At 40.6% G+C, this 21427-nt stretch overlaps 1 long non-coding RNA gene and 1 pseudogene across 2 annotated transcripts in view; one reads left to right on the top strand and one right to left on the bottom strand.

Annotated features, from left to right (window-relative positions):
• The window catches only part of LOC133251106 (uncharacterized), a 52461-nt gene that overhangs the window by 25734 nt on the left and 5300 nt on the right, over nucleotides 1-21427 (bottom strand). The window lies entirely within an intron of this gene.
• Nucleotides 5425-7233, top strand: LOC133252001 (mitochondrial fission factor-like; annotated as a pseudogene).

Here is a 21427-nt window from a genome sequence, read left to right as displayed (position 1 = left end):
GGGAGAAAGCTGTACCACTGGATAAATATTTGTCCCAGACAGTCCCACTAAGACTGAGATTTAATTGGAAAATTATAGACTCCACCACACCCTGACCCCCACCCCAGAACTTGCCACCACACCAGCAACTCTGGATTACAGCAGAAAGAGCTGTACAAGATACAAGCTACAAGATACAGACTCTCCTTGAGGAGTGTTCTGCTTGCAATGTAGGAGACCTGGGTTCGATCCCTGGGTTGGGAAGATCCCCTGGAGAAGGGAAAGGCTACCCACTCCAGTATTCTGGCCTGGAGAATTCCATGGACTGTATAGTCCATGGTGTCGCAGAGCTGGACACAGCTGAGCGACTTTCACTTTGACTTCAGGAGTGTTTAGTGTTTTATCAATAGTGGAGACAAAGACAATTATACTAGAGGAATTTGAAGACTCTGGCACCTATGGCTGCCCAACTCCTAGCCAAGTTAACATAAATCTGGTATAAAAAACTATGACTGTGTGGGATTTATCCCAGAAAATGAGGATATGTACAACATAAGAAAATCAATCAATATAATGCACTGCACTAGTAGAATGAAGGCAAAACACACACACACACAACCATCTTGATGCAGGAAAAACATTTCACAAAATTCAGTAAATTTTCATGATAAAATTACTGAGCAAACCAGGAATAGAAGGAAATTTCCTTAACATGATAAAGTACACTAATGAAAAATCCACAGCTAATCTCATATTGAAGAATGAAAAACTGACAGCTTTCCCCCTAAGATTAGGAACAAACAAGGATGCTTGATTTTGCCACTTTTATTCAAGACTGTACTGGAAGTTGTAGTCAGAGAAATTAGGCAAGGAAAAGAAATAAAAGGCATTCAAACTAGAAACCAAGAATTTTCTCAATTTTCAAATGACATGACTCTATATATAGAAATCCAAACAACCATCAAAAATCGATTAGAACTTTTAAATGAGTTTACAGTGTTTCAGGATACAAGACCAGCATGTAAAAATCAGTTTTATTTCTACATGCAAGTAATAGAAAATGTAAAAGGAAAATTCATGTACAATAGGATCAAAAAGGATAATGTATTTAAGGAAAAATTTAGCCAAGTAAGTCCAAGACTTATACACTGAAAACTACAAAGCATTGTTGAAATATATTAAAGAAGACCTAGATGTAAATAAATGGAAAGAACATTTGATATTCATGAACTGGAAAACATAATATTGTGAAAATAACAATGCTACCAAAATGATCTACAAATTCAATGCAATCATTATCAAAATTCCAATAGCCTTTCTGCAGAAGTGGAAAAGCAGATCCTAAAATTCATATGCAATTGCAAGGGATCCCACACAGTGGAAACAATCTGGAAGAAGAACACATCTAGAAGAACATTTCCCAGGTTCAAAACCTACTACAAAGCTACAGTAATCAAAACAGTGTGGTATTGGCATGTAGAAAAATGTATAGTTTAATGGAATCAAATTGAGAGTCTACCAAAAAAAAAATTGCAAAATTGATTTTTTACAAGAGTAAAAAGACTGTTTCAGTGGGGAAAATAGTTTCATCAATGGCTAATGCTGAAACTACTGGATATCCACATGCAAAAGAAAAAAAAATGATTCTGGACACCTACTTCACAACACATGCAAAAATTAATTCTGAATGAATCAAAACCTAATGTAAGTGCTAAAACTATTTTTAAAAACTATAAAATTCTTAGAAAAAAACATAGGTGAAAATCTGCGTGACCTCGAATTAGGCAACATTTTCTTAGATATGACACAAAATACAAGCAAACAAAGAAAATGTCAATAAATTGAACATTATTGAAATTAAGACTTCTGTGTATTGAAAGACACTAGCAAGAGAATTAAAAGGACATCTCATAGAATGGAACATGATATTTGCAAATATTTTCTAAAAGCCTCAAGTCTGAAACATTTTTTTAAAAGTTCATGATGCAACACAATTCAATTAAAAAAAAATGCAATTAAAAGGGGGGAAAAGTAATTGAATAGACATTTCCCTAAAGAAAATATACAAACAGCCAATAACCAAATGAAAAGATGTTCAACATCATTAATTATAATGCAAGAAATGCAAGTCAAAACCACAATGAGATATATCAGATCCATTATGTGATATAATAAATCCAAAAATACCACATGGCTATTTTTTAATAACAGATGTTGGTAAGGACATGAAGAAATTGAACCCTTGTGCGTGAATGATGAAACTGTTAAACGGTGCTGCTGCTGTTGAAAACAGTTTTGTGATGTTAAATACAGAATTACCATAGACCAAGAAATTCAACTCCTAGGTGTATACCCAAGAGAACTGAAAACAATTGTTCACACAAAAACCTGTTCACAACTGTTCAAAGAAGCACTGTTCACAATAGCCAAAAGATGGAAACAACTCAAGTATCTATCATCAGTGAGTGGATAAATAAAATGTAGTATATCCATACAGTGAAATATTATTCAGCAATAAAAAGGAATAAAATGTAGATACATGCCAAAACATGGATGAACCTTGTAAACATTATGTTAAGTGAAAGAAGTCAGACACAAAGGTTATGCATTGTATGACTCCATTTATGCAAAATATCCAGAATAGGCAAGCCAAGAGACAGTAAATTACTGGTTTCCAAGGTCTGGAGAACAGATGAATGGGGAGTGACTGCTTAATGGGTACAAGATTTTCTTTGGGGGATGATGAAAATGTTCTGAAGCTAAGTAATGGTGAGGGTTGCACAAAAGTGGTTGTACTAAATGTCACTGAATTGTATGGACTGAAAACAAATAGACTGCCAGTTATTTCACCAGAAAAATTGGGTTTATTCAACAGAGAATTACAATTCAGTCTGCAAGCATGGCAAATCACAGGCAAGTCCCCCAAACAGCAAAAGAAGTAGAATTCAAACATGGTCTGCTTCAATTCTGGGAAATCTTTACTTTCAGGTCACCTGATGATGTGCAGGTCCAGTTAGGGTAGGAATTTTAAAGTTTCCAGTAAGACTGGGTTGTTGTTTGGTCCAAACCAGAGTGTTCTCTCTTTTTTTTTTTTAATTAATTTTTAATCAAAGAATAATTGTTTTACAATATTGTGTTGGTTTCTGCCATACAACAATGTGAATCAGCCATAAGTATACATATATCCCCTCCCTCCTGAGCTTCTCTCCCATGCTCCCCGCCCCGCCCCCAGCCCCTCAGAACATCACAGAGCACTGGGCTGATTAGAGCATTCTCTTTTTATCAAAACAGTTACTGGATTTCCAATCTTGTTTTTCCTTTCCTGAGGCGAACTGTTGAACTTCTCCGGGCCAGTTTTCCTAAGTTATCATTTGGGGAAATACCCTTTTGGACCATGACAGAGGTTCAGCTGCTATTGGTGCCTTTAAGAGAAGCATTCCTTGTGGAAATGTCAATAAGATAAATTTCCCTTAGCTTCTAGAGCATTAAGTTTAGAATGCCCTGAAATCTTAAGAGCTAAACTGGCAGGTAAAAGTATTGCATCTAATAACACCTAAACATAAGGGCCATTTTAAATTTTACTTCAGCTAGAAGTAAGCCATGACGCATTTACAACATTCCAAAATAATAAGCTACAAAACATACAGAAGTTTGTCTATATGAGAGAAACTTGGAATACATTTTCAGCAAAAGCTGACTAATCTGAGAAAACCTTGAAATTAATGTTTGGCATTTGGGGACACTTAAAGACACCATAAAACCTATCTGAAACTAGGTATAACTCTTGTTCTGATATCAGATGCCCTAAATATCAAACCTGGGTTTGGGCAAACTACAATTTTCCTTGACAACCTCGTGTCCCTTTAATGCTAAAAGCTTTAGCAAGTGGATGCTGTCTTCCTGTGAAGAGGCCTTAGGACAGCAAAAAAGCAAATCATCCACATATTGCAACAAAGTAGAATTTCTGGGAACTATATATTATCTAGATCAGCCTTGAGGATTTGTGAGAAATAAGAACTCTCAGTAAAACCCTGAGGGATTACTGTCCAGGTGAACTGGTTTTATTCCAACATAAAGGCAAAAATGATACACAGTAGTCCATCAACTGAAATACTAAAAAATGCACTGCATAAATTGAATTACAGTGGAACATTTACATCCAGTGGGAATGGATGTTAGTAAAGTATGAGGGTTAATAACAACAGGGTGTGGCAGGATAACATTGTTTATTGTTCTGAGGTCCTCAGCAAACCTCCACCCTCAGCCCTCAGGTTTTCTCATTATTGAAATAGGGATATTACAGGAACTATTCCAAGAAATGGGTCTTTTGAGACTTCTAATGTCCTATCAAGGCAATGGCAACCCACTCCAGTACTCTTGCCTGGAAAATCCCATGGATGGAGGAGCCTGGCAGGCTGCCGTCTATGGAGTCAGACACGACTGAGTTACTTCACTTTCACTTTTCACTTGCATGCATTTGAGAAGGAAATGGCAACCCACTCCAGTGTTCTTGCCTGGAGAATCCCAGGGACGGGGGAGCCTGGTGGACTGCCGTCTATGGGGTCGCACAGAGTCGGACACGACTGAAGTGATTTAGCAGCAGCAGCAGCAGCATGGGCTTTATGCCATGAAAGGATTCTTTACTTATAGGATATGGATTAGTTCTGGGGAGAGGTTTTGAGGGATCTATTTGAATCAATGGATAATACACTGTGAATCTTGTCAATATCAATTGGCAATTTTGTCTATAAGGAAGGTTCAGTTTAGTTCAGTTCAGTTGCTCAGTCGTGTCCGACTCTGCGACCCCATGAATTACAGCACGCCAGGCCTCCCTGTCCACCACCAACTCCCGGAGTTCACTCAAACTCACGTCCATCGAGTTGGTGATGCCATCCAGCCATCTCATCCTCTGTCGTCCCCTTCTCCTCCTGCCCCCAGTCCCTCCCAGCATTAGAGTCTTTTCCATTGAGTCAACTCTTCGCATGAGGTGGCCAAAGTATTGGAGTTTCAGCATCAACATCAGCCCTTCCAAAGAAATCCCAAGGCTGATCTCCTTCAGAATGGACTGGTTGGATCTCCTTGCACTCCAAGGGACTTCTCCAACACCACAATTCAAAAGCATCAATTCTTCGGTGCCCAGCCTTCTTCACAGTCCAACTCTCACATCCATACATGACCACAGAAAAAACCATAGCCTTGACTAGACGGACCTTTGTTGGCAAAGTAATGTCTCTGCTTTTCAATATGCTATCTAGGTTGGTCATAACTTTCCTTCCAAGGAGTAAGTGTCTTTTAATTTCATGGCTGCAGTCACCATCTGCAGTGATTTTGGAGCCCCCAAAAATAAAGTCTGACACTGTTTCCCATTTCCCCATCTATTTCCCATGAAGTGATGGGAGGGTAGTAGTTGATTTAATAAAAATAAATGATCACTGTTTCCAGAATCAGCTCAGAGACCGAGCTAATAAAGATGTCAAAAAGGAGAGCCAGTGTGTGGTGGCCCTTGCTGGGGACCCTCCAGTGGACCCAAGGGGACAGAAGTGGCTCTTAGTCCAGCACATGCATATTGAGGCAAGTTAAAGGATTTAATATGAAGCTAAGAAGCCGATAATGCCAGAAAACAAGCAGTCGTTGTACACATTTAGTAAGTGGGGCAGCATTTCCTTCTCCTACTGCTGCTGAGATGGCAGAAATTAGTCAAATTCAGTAGGAAATGTAATACACCAAAGGTCAGTAAGTGAGGGTCCTGGAAAAATGAAAGATAGCACCAACAAATGCTGACCTGGAACAAGGATTCCAAGAAGGAGTTTCAAATGCTAGTGTGATTATGCAGCTTCCAGAGAGAATTGTAGCAGGAAATAATGAACATTCCATTTTCAAGACCAGCAGATTTCAAGACCAGACTGTACACAGTCAACTCCCTTTAAGCCTATGGCACTAAAAACACCACCTCCTGTACTTACCCTAAGTGAAAGACCACTAGATTTTCTGGATTTAGAAGGACCTCCTCCATCCCCTCAAAATGAAAAAATCCATGCACTTGACAGGCTAAAAATAAAGCTCTCTATGAGTGAAAATTTTGTTCACCAAAATGGACAGCTGGTTAGAACTGACCCCATGTATGGCTTTTCAAATATATATGCAATGATTGAAGGAACTTCAGGAGACATGACAGTTGTAGATACAGCTTAATTATGACTACAGATAAATTAAATAGATGTCTGCAGCTTCTGGAAGAGGAGAACAAAGAACATGCTAAAAATAAATGGTCATGTATACTATAGCATTCTGGCTGCTTAATAGCTGGCTCTGGTTTTGCTGCTAGAGGTAAGCTCAACTCAGAAATGTTGTCTCAATAGCTGGAAATATAAAGAATTTGCAAACTTAAAAAAAAAAAAGATGTCAAAGAGTCACTTAAGTCATCTGGTTGGCTGCTTTGATGACTACTGTCAAATTCCAGAATTATTTTCCCTTTTCAGAAGAAAGCAATTTCAGCATGATACTACTTTAAGAAGAATTATCAGCATAATATATGAAAGGGGACAGAGGAACTAAGGAGAAAAGAGTGTGTGTCTCTCAAAGGGCCCAAACAAAAGGGAATCAGTTCACAGACAGGAATCTCTTGTGAATCTCATTAGAGATCCCCATTATTTGAACTCAAGGCAGGGACTGCTTTCTAGTAGTGGGGTTGAGCATCAAGAGTGGCTCAGATGGACTAGAAGAGATCCATCTCAAATCTGGAGGACTGGTTCTCCAAGCTGACGAAGAGGGAGGATTGAGAAAAGCCCCTACAGTTCCTTGGAGCCCCACAACTGGGAATTGGGAAGAAGTTGGAAAGCCCAGTTAGAGGGCTGATGGTGACTGAAGTGCTTGAGTCTGTTAACAGTCTCTTTTCCAGTGTCCTCTTTGCACTAATAACAGAAGCTAGGAAGTTTTTTCTTTTAGGAAATTTTATCTGCTGAAATTTAAGATTAAGAATTTTGGCAGTTTTCCTTTTAGGTGACTCATCCAGAGTGTGAGAGAGCTGGTTTATCAGATTAACTAAATCTGGAGTGGACAGTTTCCCATTACACCCTGTTCCTTTTTACTAGATCCTTGTTCAGACCATTAGTAATCAGAGTTAAATCTACATGAGTGGGATCAACATCTGAAAGAAGACCAGACTTTTCTTTAAAATAACCTGAAGTTGATTATAATAGCGATGAACAGATTAATCAGATGTTTGTATGTAAGCATGAGTGTTGTTCCTTTATTCCAATCATTAAGCTTTGGAAAAGTGCTAGGAATTGCCCAATGAAGTCATCTAGGGATTTCTTGGGCCTGATGGTATAAGTTAGAAGGTTGCTGTCCTGGTTCTAATTCTAGACCTTTCAGGACTTTCCCAATCAGAAATTTTCATTCAATGCAGGAAACGGCCTTCACCAACAAGCTTATGATCTAACTGATATAGATCAAAGAAACAAGATTGGTAAGACTGATATATTAAATTCCTTAGCAAATCTGCAAGGATCTTTGTTTACTTTGAGAAACACTTTGAATAATGCTTACAGTTCAGTTTTAGTCCAAAGAATATAAAAATTTAAGAGTTTAACCTCTGGATTCTCAGAAGGCTTACTTAATTCAAAGGGACAGGTTCTGAGGGATTCAGAAGAAAATGGGATGAGGAGAGCTTCAGGGGGAAAGGGAAGTTCAGTGAGAAAATTAGTGTGGGGAAACTGAGGGTACAGAGGAGGAATAGGCAGTATAAAGGGGGAAGGGAAAAGGTGACCCTGGAGGAAGGGTCTGAGCACAAGTCCCCAGAAGAGGGGAGCAAGACAGTGCTAGAGGCAGAGCCTGAGACAAAGAGGCTGGGGAAGAAGAATGTGAGTCTTCAGGAGCTGTTTTATCTTTCTTTAATCATTTGTTTGCCTCAGTTGATCTTAAAAATCTTCTTTTGCAGAAAGGCAATTTTAGAACCCCTGATCACCACTCTACACTGGGTCATTTGCCCCTTCCAAGACAAACACAAGGCTCTGTCATGTCAGGTTCTTAGCTGTGTGCAATAGAGGGTTGTGGTTTGTTTGTTTTCATCTCTCCTGTAGCATTGAGGAGGACAGGAAATTGAGCTCAGAGCCCCACTGAGGTAGATTCTATTAGCTGTTGCTCAATTTCAAGTTTCTTGTTTCTATGTCCAGATTCAGAGTCTGCATGAGTATATCTTATTCCAGAAGTGCAGTGAGGAGGCTGCAAATGGAAGCATCTGTTATTTTCTGGGAAGACTGTGTTATTTCTTCCCAAGACCATAAAGTGGGGAAACTCCTAAAACATAAGATAGAGGCTCAGCTGCTGAGAAACTGAAAGGATAGATGATGGGTTCTAGAGGGCCCTGCATACTTCAGCTTATACAAAGAGGAAGCACTGGAGACCATGCATGCCATCTGCCCTGGATTGCCACTCTAATGTGCTGTGCTTAGTCGCTCAGTCGTGTCTGACATTTTGTGAACCCATGGACTGTAGCCTGCCAGGCTCCTCTGTCTGTGGGGATTCTCCAGGGAAGAATACTGGAATGGGTTGCCATGCCATCCTCCAGGGGATCTCCCAACCCAGGGATTGAACTCAGATCTCCTGCACTGCCGGCAGATTCTTTACAGTCTGAGCCACCAGGGAAGCCCTTCCACTCTAATTGTTTTATAGTTGTTGATGCCACAAAGCATGTGTTCAACTTGACAGTCAGCTAGATTGCCACAGGGAGTTGCCATCTAGGTGAAAGAAGATGCCAGCTTTAAGGGTCCCTAACAGGTATTTTGTCGGGGAAGGCAATGGCAACCCACTCCTGTACTCTTGCCTGGAAAATCCCATGGACAGAGGAGCCTGGTAAGCTGCAGTCCATGGGGTCGCGAAGAGTCGGACATGACTGAGCGACTTCACTTTCACTTTTATGCATTGGAGAAGGAAATGGCAACCCACTCCAGTGTTCTTGCCTGGAGAATCCCAGGGATAGGGGAGCCTGGTGGGTTGCCGTCTATGGGGTCGCACAGAGTCAGACACGACTGAAGCGACTTAGCAGCAGCAGCAGCAGTAGGTGTTTTGTCAAGGATACCATTGAGAAGAGTTGGCATTTTAAGCAGATCTGAGAGGTGTGGATGGCAGTGAATAAGACAGAGAACAGGAGACATTGATCTTGGTCCAGAGATGGTGAAAGTGGAACCAGCAAAAAGTGGACTACAGCAGCTTAAACGATGGGTAAACAAAATGTGATCTATCCATACATTATATATTGTTCACTCATAAAAGACATAAAGGGGTGAACACTGCAGTATGGATGAACCTTGAAGACATTACACTAAGTGAAAGAAGCTAGTCCAAAAAAAGCCAATATTATATGATTCCATTTATATGAAACGTTAAATACAGCAAATCCGTAGAGACAGAAAGTGGATTAGTGATTGTTTAAGGCTGGAGGTAGGAGGAAAAAGTGACACTCTATTGCTGTTTTTTGTTTCTTTATAGATATTCTCAGTATGCTAAGACATCATTTTTCTTTTTTTAATGTAAATGAAATATTTATTTCAACTAAACAGCAAAGAATGTCAGACTACATATAAAAGCCATATTCAACTATATGCTATCAATAAAAGATGCACTTTTTTTTATTTTTTTATTGAATGATAACTACTTTACAGAATTTTTTTGTTTTCTGTCAAACCTTAGTATGAGTCAGCCACAGGTATACATATATCCCCTCCCTTTTGAACCTCCCTCCCATCTCCCTCCCCAACCCATCCCTCTAGGTTGATACAGAGCTCCTGTCTGAGTTTCCTGAGCCATACAGCAAATTCCTGTTGGCTATCTATTTTACATATGGTAATGTAAGTTTCCATATTACTCTGCCCATACATCTCACCCTCTCCTCCCCTCTCCCCATGTCCATAAGTCTATTCTTTATGTCTGTTTCTCCACTGCTGCCCTGTAAACAGATTCTTCAGTACCATTTTTAAGATTCTGTATATATGCATTAGAATATGATATTTATCTTTCTCTTTCTGACTTACTTCACTCCGTATAATAGATTCTAGGTTCATCCATCTCATTAGAACTGACTCAAAGGTGTTTCTTTTTGTGGCTGAGTAATATTCCATTGTGTATATGTACCACAACTTCTTTATCCATTCATCTGTCGATGGACATCTAGGTTGCTTCCATGTTCTAGCTATTGTAAATAGTGCTGCAGTGAACAATGGGATACATACGTCTCTTTCAATTTTGGTTTCCTCAAAGGGTATATGCCTAGGAGTGGGATTTCTGGGTCATATGGTGGTTTTATTCCTAGTTTTTTAAGGAATCTCCATACCTCTTCCATAGTGGCTGTATCAATTTACATTCCCACCAACAGTGCAAGAGCGTTCCCTTTTCTCCAGGGAAGTTTAAATCATTTGTAAGAGGGCAATCTTCCATGTTTTGTTTTTCTCTGCCCAATTAACCTGCTTTGTTCTTTGATTCAGGCCCCTTCCCTCCGTGCATGCACATCCTTTAGCCAAGATGGATTTTCGCACAAGGGTCTTTGGAAAGTTAGTAAAACTTATTATGGTTTGGCGCCCCGTCCCTTTTTGACCCCACAGAACCTTTCTGCACATGCGCAGTCAAGGTCTCCCTGACCCCAACGATGAGAAATACGTGACCTCTTGATCTTTTACCCAGGCAGTGCTTAATCCCTCTCTGTCCCTGTCATTATTCTTATCTTAAAGTGTCCACAGGAGACAAAGTCCAGCTATTTACCCTCTTCTTGTTATTTCTATCTTGAAATATAAACAGGAGGCTGGCTGTAAACTTCTTATCTGGAGTCCATCTATACTCTGCCTTAAGAAATATGAACAGGAGGCTAGTTGTAAATGTCTGGCCTGGAGCCCATCTATCTCCTGCCTCAGGTCCACACAGAAATGCACATGAGGAAGGACCACAGTTTTTAAACATAAAATCCAGGGTCCCTGTGGTTGAGGGGGGCAGGGGCAAATGCTCCTTCAAAATATTTAGGTAACTGGGATCCTATTTCCCAGAAGTTTTTCTCTAGAGTAGAAGGACAATTTACAAAAAGCCCTAACAGCTCAAAAACCCTGAAGGCATTAACACCAGCCAGTTTCAAGGGCACAGCCCAGTCCTGAAAGACTCAGGCTGACTGCTTAACGGCACAGATCTAATAGAAGAGTCCCTGTTCCAAAAGCAATCAAGCTGAAAGTGAGGGAATTCCAGTTGGAACAGCTTGATTTCAAGTCAGGTCAATATGCCAAACAAGTATTTGAAGATAAACAAGGCTTTAATCAGAAAGGACAAAACCTTAATATAGATCATGAATAAAACCTGGAGATCTGCAAAGCAAAGAGGGCAACTCAGATCCAGGAGAAAGACTTAACCTTCAAATCCCAGGGTCCCTAAGAAAAGCATCAAGGATCAGCGAGCTCAGTGTTGGTATCACACCTCTTTGAGCACCCACCTTCCAGTTGTTGGAGGTCTTCTCTGGATCCCTATGCGGGCCAAAAATGCTGACACTAAATAGACTGACAGTTATTTCTCCAGCAAAAATGAGTTTGTTCATGATCATCAAAGAACTGCAATTTGGCATCAGCAACCATGGCAAGCCACATACAATCTTTTGCAATAAAGAGATAACTTATTTATGGGGGGGGGGGTGTGAAGGAAAGAGTTCAAACTATAGTAGCTTCTCATTGATTGCACTGTTCAGTTTAGTTGCTCAGTTATGTCCGACTCTTTGCGACCCCATGAATTGCAGCATGCCAGGCCTCCCTGTCCATCACCAACTCCCGGAGTTCACTCAAACTCACGTCCATCGAGTCAGTGATGCCATCCAGCCATCTCATCCTCTGTCGTCCCCTTCTCCTCCTGCTCCCAATCCCTCCCAGCATCTGTAACCATCTTTCATTGACTGAGCCCTTGTAGGCAAGAGAAGAAAGTCTTTCACGTTCCACTATGGTTGTAGCGTGTTAGAGCTCCCCCTTCTGGCCTCCTGGCTCCATTTGTCAACAGTTGAGATTACTGTGTTAATTTTTACAGGCATTATCTTTTGGTTGAGCAATACTAGGTCTTCTGCGGAGAAGGCAATGGGGACCCACTCCAGTACTCTTGCCTGGAAAATCCCATGGATGGAGGAGCCTGGAAGGCTGCAGTCCATGGGGTCGCTAAGAGTTGGACACGACTGAGCGACTTAACTTTCACTTTTCACTTTCATGCATTGGAGAAGGAAATGGCAACCCACTCCAGTGTTCTTGCCTGGAGAATCCCAGGGATGGGGGAGCCTGGTGGGCTGCTGTCTATGGGGTTGCACAGAGTTGGACACAACTGAAGCAACTTAGCAGCAGCAGGTCTTCTCAATCCTGAACCAGTCAGTTGTTCTATACAAGGTTCTGACTGTTGCTTCTTGACCCCCATATAGGAACTAAAGAACCTCTTGATGAGGGTGAAGGAGGAGAGTGGAAAAAGCTGGCTTAAAATTCAACATTCAAAAAACTAAGATCATGGCATCTGGTCCCATCACTTCATAGCAAATAAAAGGGGAAATGGTGGAAGCAATGACAGATTTCCTCTTCTTGGGCTCTAAAATCACTGTGGAATAGTGACTGCAGCCATGAAATTAAAAGACCATTGCTTCCTGGAAGGAAAGCTATGACAAACCCAGACAGTGTATTAAAAAGCAAAGACATCGCTTTGCTGACAAAGGTCCATATAGTCAAGGCTATGGTCTTTCCAGTAGTCATATACAGATATGAGAGCTGGACCATAAAGAAAGCAGAGCGTCAAAGAATTGATGCTTTCGAACTGTGGTGCTAGAGAAGATTCTTGACAGTCCCTTGGGCAATAAGGAGATCAAACCAGTCAATCTTAAAGAAAATCAACCCTGAATACTTTTCAGAAGGACTGATGCTGAAGATGAAGCTCCAATACTTTGGCCACCTGATGTGAAGTGCCAACTCACTGGAAAAAACCCTGATGCTGGGAAAGATTGAAGGCAGAAGGAAAAGATGGCATCAGAGGATGAGATGGTTGGATGGCATCACCGATTCAAGGGACATGAACTTGGGCAAACTCCTGGGAGATGGTGAGAGAAAGGGAAGCATGGTGTGCTGCAGTCCATGAGGTCTCAAAGAATCGGACAAGACTCAGCAACTGAGCAACAACAAGAAGCCTCCTGTTCCTCCTGGCAAATTTGCAGCAGGTGTTTCTTCCTTCACAGTTTCTTTGACAATATAACATAGATATATGTTATTATCTCTGTGTCTCTTTCATCACTTTCTGCACATGTCCTAGGAGATAATTATCAGAAAGAAAGCATTTCTCCTCTGTGCAGACACTACTTTCACAAGTCTTCATCTTAAGCAACTTTTACTATTATTCCACACACATGCACACATGCACACACACATCACTTTATTTTCACTTCTCTAATAATAAAAATACAAGGCAAAAAATATGAGAATTGCATCCCTTGCCCAATTTTGCTTTCTAGGAGGAGATTATGAGTTTTGTGAGAACTCACTTGACTGTGTGGCCAACTTAGGGCTCCATTCAGTAGCCCTTAAGGTGAAATATCCTTCAAGAAGGTCAAGACCTTTGGGCTTGTTTGGGAAACCCCAGGTGATGCATGGGGCTCTGCCAGACCCCTTGGTTGTGTACTAAGGACATGTTGGTAGGCCACTTAGGCAGGTGTCAGATCAGATCAGTTGCTCAGTCGTGTCCGACTCTTTGCGACCCCATAAATCGCAGCACGCCAGGCCTCCCTGTCCATCACCAACTCCCGGAGTTCACCCAGACTCACGTCCATCGAGTCAGTGATGCCATCCAGCCATCTCATCCTCTGTCGTCCCCTTCTCCTCCTGCCCCCAATCCCTCCCAGCATCAGAGTCTTTTCCAATGAGTCAACTCTTCGCATCAGGTGGCCAAAGTACTGGAGTTTCAGCTTTAGCATCATTCCTTCCAAAGAAATCCCAGGGCTGATCTCCTTCAGAATGGACTGGTTGGATCTCCTGCAGTCCAAGGGACTCTCAAGAGTCTTCTCCAACACCACAGTTCAAAAGCATCAATTATATTCCACAATAAAACAGACCTTATTGGTAGGTTTTTTTTTTTTTTTTAAACTAATAGGTACTCTATTCTGTTGTTCCATGTCCAGTTCTAACTGTTGATTCCTGGCCTGCATACAAATTTCTCAAGAGGCAGATCAGGTGGTCTGGCATTCCCACATCTTTCAGAATTTTCCACAGTTTATTGTGATCCACACAGTCAAAGGCTTTGGCATAGTCAATAAAGCAGAAATAGATGCTTTTCTGGAACTCTCTTGCTTTCTCCATGATCCAGCAGATGTTGGCAATTTGATCTCTGGTTCCTCTGCCTTTTCTAAAACCAGCTTGAACATCAGGAAGTTCACGATTCACATATTGCTGAAGCCTGGCTTGGAGAATTTTGAGCATTACTTTACTAGTGTGTGAGATGAGTGCAATTGTGCGGTAGTTTGAGCATTCTTTGGCATTGCCTTTCTTTGGGATTGGAATGAAAACTGACCTTTTCCAGTCCTGTGGCCACTGCTGAGTTTTCCAAATTTGCTGGCATATTGAGTGCATCACTTTCACAGCATCATCTTTCAGGATTTGGAATAGCTCAACTGGAATTCTATCACCTCCACTAGCTTTGTTCATAGTGATGCTTCCTAAGGCCCACTTGACTTCACATTCCAGGATGTCTGACTCTAGGTCAGTGATCACACCATCATGATTATCTGGGTCGTGAAGATCTTTTTTGTACAGTTCTTCTGTGTATTCTTGCAATCTCTTCTTAATATCTTCTGCTTCTGTTAGGTCCATACCATTTCTGTCCTTTATCGAGCTCATCTTTGCATGAAATGTTCCTTTGGTATCTCTGATTTTCTTGAAGAGATCTCTAGTCTTTCCCATTCTGTTGTTTTCCTCTATTTCTTTGCATTGATCGCTGAAGAAGGTTTTCTTGTCTCTTCTTGCTATTCTTTGGAACTCTGCATTCAGATGTTTATATCTTTCCTTTTCTCCTTTGCTTTTCGCTTCTCTTCTTTTCACAGCTATTTGTAAGGCCTCCCCAGACATAGGCAGGTGTAGTCACTGGCATCATATCAAGATGTGATTGTAGCACTCCAACCTGGGCTCAGTGGCCCTTCCCCATGGGACTTACTCATTGTGCCCTGAAGAAGATGCCCAGGGGCTCCAGATGTCCCAAAGGTGCCAAGTCCTCCAGTGGCTCTCCAGAGACCAGGCAGAAGAAGCAGACCCAAACTCATCAAGGACTCTAGGAGCTGCCACTGGAATTTTCATCTAAGAGCAGGGGGCTTCCTGGGATGGAGTGACCCTAACCCTTGTTCATCCTCTCCCCATCCCCCATCTGCCACAGGATGCTAGCAACAACATCGCACTGTGAGAGAGCATAGAAGTCTCTAGGAGTCTCAGTGGAATACCACGATGCTCTGTTTGCATAATGACCCAGAGGTCAAGGGCATCTGTCACCCCACATTCCCCCCAGAAACCAGTCAGAGGAGTTAATGTGTCCCAGCTTTTAGAATGTGCTCAGGAGCACCTGATTTATGCTCATAATTTCCTCTAACTATCCTGTACAAAGGAAAGAGCATATTTATAACTGATCTATTAGGCCCTTGTCCAAATTGGTCAACAGTGTCTTCTCTGGATATGCTTCTATTGATCAATTCACTCTTGTTTTGTTGGGACCAAAGTATTTTACTTTTGAACTAAGGCAAATGCTGTCAACTTTTTAAAAATGTGTATATTATACCTCATAGGAAGAAGGTTGTCACCCCCAAAATAACCATTGAATTTGGGGAAAGAATTTACTTGTCCTTTTTTTTTTTTTTTTTACTAATTTCAGGGAAAAAATAAGACAAGACTATAATTTTTTTAATCTTCATCGCACTTTTGTCTCTAGATTTCTTCCTATACATCAACAGGGCATCTTCATCCCACTTCAGGATCTAAGCATATAACATCCTCTGTCCTTGAATGTTCTCTAAAAAGAAAGTTTTGGGGGGTCAACTTGTTTGTTTTTAAAATTTTTTATTGGAGTGTGGTCAGGAAGATGCCCTGGAGGAAGAAATGGCAACCCATTCCAGTATTCTTGCCTGGAGAATCCCATGGACAGAGGAGCCTGGTGGGCTACAGTCCATAGGGTCTCAAAGAGTTGGACACGACTGAAGTGACTTAGCACACATGTAGTTGATTTACAAAGTTGTGTTAGTTTCAGGCATACAGCAAAGTGAGTCATTTATACATATATCCATTTATTTTTTAGATTCTTTTCCCATATAGGTCATTACAGAGTATTGAGTAGGGTTCTCTGTGCTATACACTAGGTCCTTATTAGTTATCTATTTTATGTAATGTAGTGTGTATTTTTCAATCCCAGTTTCCCAAATTACCCCTCCCCCTCCACCCTCGGTAACCAAAAGTTTGTTTCTACATCTGTGACTCTATTTCTGTTTTGTAAATAAGTTCTTTTAACATATTTTAGATTCCACATATAAACAGTATCACATGATATTTGTCTTGCTCTGTCTGACTTACTTCACTCAGTATGACAATCTCTAGGGGCATCCATGTTGCTGCAAATGGCATTATTTTAATCTTTTCATGTCTGAATATTAATAATATTACAGTATAACAATTTACATTCCCACCAACAGCGTAGGAGGGTTCACTTCTCTCCACACCCTCCCAGGATTTATTGTTTGTGGATTTTTTGATGACATCCATTTTGACTGGTGTGAGGTGATATCTCATTGTAGTTTTGATTTGCATTTCTCTAATAATTAGTGATGCTGAGGATCTTTTCATGTGACTTTGGCCTTCTCTATGGCTTCTTTGGAGAAATGTCTATTTAGGTTTTCCACCCATTTTTTCATTGGGTTGTTTGTTTTCATGATGTTAAGTCTTATAAGCTGTTTGTAAATTTTGGAGTCAGATCAGTTGGTTCAGTTCAGTTCAGTCACTCAGTCATGTCCAACTCTTTGCGACCCCATGAATCGCAGCACGCCAGGCCTCCCTGTCTATCACCAACTCCCGGAGTTCACTCAGACTCACGTCCATCGAGTCAGTGATGCCATCCAGCCATCTCATCCTCTTCTCCTCGTCCCCTTCTCCTCCTCCCCCAATTCCTCCCAGCATCAGAGTCTTTTCCAGTGAGTCAACTCTTCGCATGAGGTGGCCAAAGTACTGGAGTTTCAGCTTTAGCATCATTCTTTCCAAAGAAATCACAGGGCTGATCTCCTTCAGAATGGACTGGTTGGATGTCCTTGCAGTCCAAGGGACTCTCAAGAGTCTTCTCCAACACCACAGTTCAAAAGCATCAGTTCTTCAGCACTCAGCTTTATTTATGGTCCAACTCTCACATCCATACATGACCACTGGAAAAAACATAGCTTTGACTAGATGGACCTTTGTTGACAAAGTAATGTCTCTGCTTTTTGATATGCTGTCTAGGTTCGTCATAGCTTTTCTTCCAAGGAGTAAGTGTCTTTTAAAGAATTTCATGGCTGCAGTCACCATCTGCAGTGATTTTGGAGCCCAAGAAAATAAAATCTGTCACTGTTTCTAGTCACATCATTTGCAATTATTTTCTTCCAGTCTGTGGGTTGTTTTTTCATTTTGTTTAGTTTCCTTTGTTGTGCAAAAGCTTTTGAGTTTAAGTAGGTCCTATTCGTTTATTTTTGTTTTTATTTCCATTATTCTGAAAAAAAGATTGGAAAGCATATTGCTGCAAACTACGTCAGTGAGTGTTGTGCCTATGTTTTCCTCTAGGAGTTTTATAGTGTCCCATCTCACATATAAGTCTTTAATCTATTTTAACCTTATTTTTGTGTAAGCTGTTAAAGAATGATCTAATTTCAGTTGTTACATGTAGCTGTTCAGTTTTCCCAGCACCATTTGTTGAAGAGACTATCTCCAATATTGTGTAGTCTTACCTTCCTGTCCTAGTTTATTTGGCCATAGAGCATGGATTTATTTCTGAGCTTTCTATCCTGTTCCATCAATCTGTATTTGGTTTTGTGCCAGTACTATACTGTTTTGACAGTCTCTTCAACAAGAGGTGCTGTGAAAACTGGACAGCTACATGGAAAAGAATGAATTTAGAACACTTTGTGACACCACACACAATGGATTCAAGATCTAAATGTAAGACCAGAAACTATAAAACTCTTAGAGGAAAACATAGGCAGAACACTCTCTGACATAAATCACAGCAATATCCTCTATGATCCACCTCCTTAAAGTAATTAAAGCAATTAAAGTAATTAAAGCAATATCCTCTATGATCCACCTCCTAAAGACATTTAAAAATAAACATATGGGACCTAATTAAACTTAAAAACTTTTGCACAACTAAGGAAACTATGAGAAAGGTGAGAAGACAACTCTCAGAATGGGAGAAAATAGCAAATGAAACAACTGACAAAGACTTAATCTCCAAAAAATATAAGCAGCTCAATACCAGAAAAACAAACAACCTAATCAAAAAGTGGGCAGAAGACCTAAACAACATCTCTCCAAAGAAGACATACAGATGGCTAATAAACACATGGAAAGATGCTCAACATTATTAGAAAAATGCAAATCAAAATCGCAATGAGGTATCATCTTACACTGGTCAGAATGGCCATCATCAAAAAGTCAACAAACAATAAATGCTGGAGAGGGAGTGGAGAAAAAGTAACCCTATTACACTGTACACATGTACCACAGTGTTCATTGCAGCGCTATTTACAATAGCCAGGACATGGAAGCAACCTAGATGTCCATCGGCAGATGAATGGATAAGGAAGTTGTGGTGCATATATACAATGGGGTATTACTTAGCTATAAAAATCAATGCATTTGAGTCAGTTCTAAGGAGGTGGATGAACCTAGAGCCTATTACACAGAGTGAAGTAAGTCAGAAAGAGAAACACAAATATCATATATTAATGCATATATGTGGAATCTAGAAAGATGGTACTTATGATCCAACATGCAGGACTGCAAAGAAGACACAGGCATAAAGAATAGACTTTTGGACACAGTGGGAGAAGGAAAGGGTGGGATGATTTGAGAGAATAGCATTGAAACAGATGTATTACCACATGTAAAATAGATAGCCGGGGGAGTCTGACATATGACCTACAGAACCCAAAGCTGGTCTGTGTGACAACCTGGAGCATGGGGTGGAGAGGGAGATGAGAGGGCTGTTCAAGAGGGAAGGGACACATGTATGCCTGTGACTGATTCATGCTGATGTATAGCAAAAACCATTACAATACTGTAAAGTAATTATCCTCCAATTAAAGTAAATAAAATTTAAAAAAATTATATAGCTTAAAATTTCCAAGAAAAAAAAATTGTGAGGAGAATAGGTCAAGTGCCAAGGTCTCAGATGCCAGCCAAGAGCCAAGGTGAAAGTAGGTCTTTCTGAAAAGAGCAGCTTCAGGCCTGCTATGTTAACATTTTTTTGCACATTGTTTCGGCATCTGGTCCCATCACTTCATGGGAAATAGATGGGGAAATAGTGGAAGCAGTGTCAGACTTTATTTTTTTGGGCTCCAAAATCACTGCAGATGGTGACTGCAGCCATGAAATTAAAAGATGCTTACTCCTTGGAAGAAAAGTTATGACCAACCTAGATAGCATATTGAAAAGCAGAGACATTACTTTGCCAACAAAGGTCTGTCTAGTCAAGGCTATGGTTTTTCCAGTGGTCATGTATGGATGTGAGAGTTGGACTGTGCAGAAAGCTGAGCACCAAAGAATTGATGCTTTTGAACTGTGGTGTTGGAGAAGACTCTTGAGAGTCCCTTGGACTGCAAGGAGATCCAACCAGTCCATCCTAAAGGAGATCAGTCCTGGGTGTTCTTTGGAAGGACTGATGCTAAAGCTGAAACTCCAATACTTTGGCCACCTCAAGCGAAGAGTTGACTCATTGGAAAAGACTCTGATGCTGGGAGGAATTGGGGGCAGGAGGAGAAGGGGGTGACAGAGGATGAGCTGGTTGGATGGCATCATTGACTCAATGGACATGAGTTTGAGCAAACTCCCAGAGATACTGAAGGACAGGGAAGCCTGCCACACTGCAATCCATGGGATTGCAAAGAGTCAGACATGACTGAGCAACTGAACAATAAAAACAAATAAATTTTAATGAGTAGCTAAATTTGTAAATGCAGAATCCCCACAAACAATGAGGATTGGTTATATACAAGTATTTATTGGTATTTATTGGACATTTTTCCACAATATATTGCAACGAAAAGTTACAACATGAAACAAGTAAAACTGTGGAACTTTGTTGCTTTATAAACAGGAATAAAGCAAAGATGTCCCTTATCATTCCTTCCTAGAAAGACAAGGTGGTGAAATAGAACAAAGAACACAGCCCTTGGATCTAGGAAAGAACTCTCACTGGTGGTGAATTCGGATGAGATTCAAATAGAGGTCAAACACTAGCTTATGCAGTAGCAGGAAGCACTTGAACAGTATAGGGGCAATAGCAATTATAAGAATTATTGAGTTGTCTGCCTTGGGCTTCCCTGGTGGCTCAGAGAGTAAAGAATCTGCCTGCAATGCCAGAGACCTGGGATTAATCCCTGGGTCAGAAAGATCCAGGGAGAAGGAAAATGACTACCCACTCCAGGATTCTTGCCTGGAGAATTCTATGGACAGAGGAGCCTAGTGGGCTACCTTCCAAAAAATCACAGAGTCAGACACGACTGAGTGACTACCACACACACAATGCCTTTGGTTAGCTGTTTTAAAAGCTTTAAAAAAGGAAAACGACAAGATCAGGTCAGCCAGCTGTCAGCTTAAGGTACACTATAGAGTCAGCTGCCTCCTGTAGCCACAGGGAAGATTGTGTTGAAAATTAGACACAGGATGTAATTTTAAAGGCAACAAAGCTACAGAGTAAATTGAGTGCATAACCTAAACGGTCTTCTACTCTAAAGATCAGAATTCTGAGAAGCACATCTCTAGTGTATTTAACACAGTGCCCTTTCCAATCTGCTCTCAAATCTTTATTTAAATATATATGTATCCTTGAAAATATGTCGTGTGGTTGGTGTTTTTAAAAATCTGCCTAAATGAGATCGTGTTATAAATCACATTTTCTTCTTCACTCAACATTAAGTTTTTAGGTCTATTTGTAAATCAAGTTCACTGCTTTTAACTAATACACAGTACACATCCATTTTACTTATCTATTCCCCTAGTAATGGACATCTACATTGTTTCCAATTTTTTCTTCCTATCAAAAAATGTCAAAATATCTTCACATACATGTCCATATGGGGTTAAATGAGACTTCCAGTGGAGTTCTGTCTCATCTTCACATGACCAGCTTCTTCTCTTCTTTAGCCCTAAACTAACTGTCACATCTGCCAAGAACACTTCTCTTACCATCCTAC

The sequence above is a fragment of the Bos javanicus genome, chromosome 7 (assembly GCF_032452875.1).
Source record: "Bos javanicus breed banteng chromosome 7, ARS-OSU_banteng_1.0, whole genome shotgun sequence".
In the NCBI taxonomy this organism is placed as follows: Eukaryota; Metazoa; Chordata; class Mammalia; order Artiodactyla; family Bovidae; genus Bos; species Bos javanicus.
Note: the sequence above shows the minus strand (reverse complement) of the source record. Positions and strands in the feature narration are given on the sequence as shown.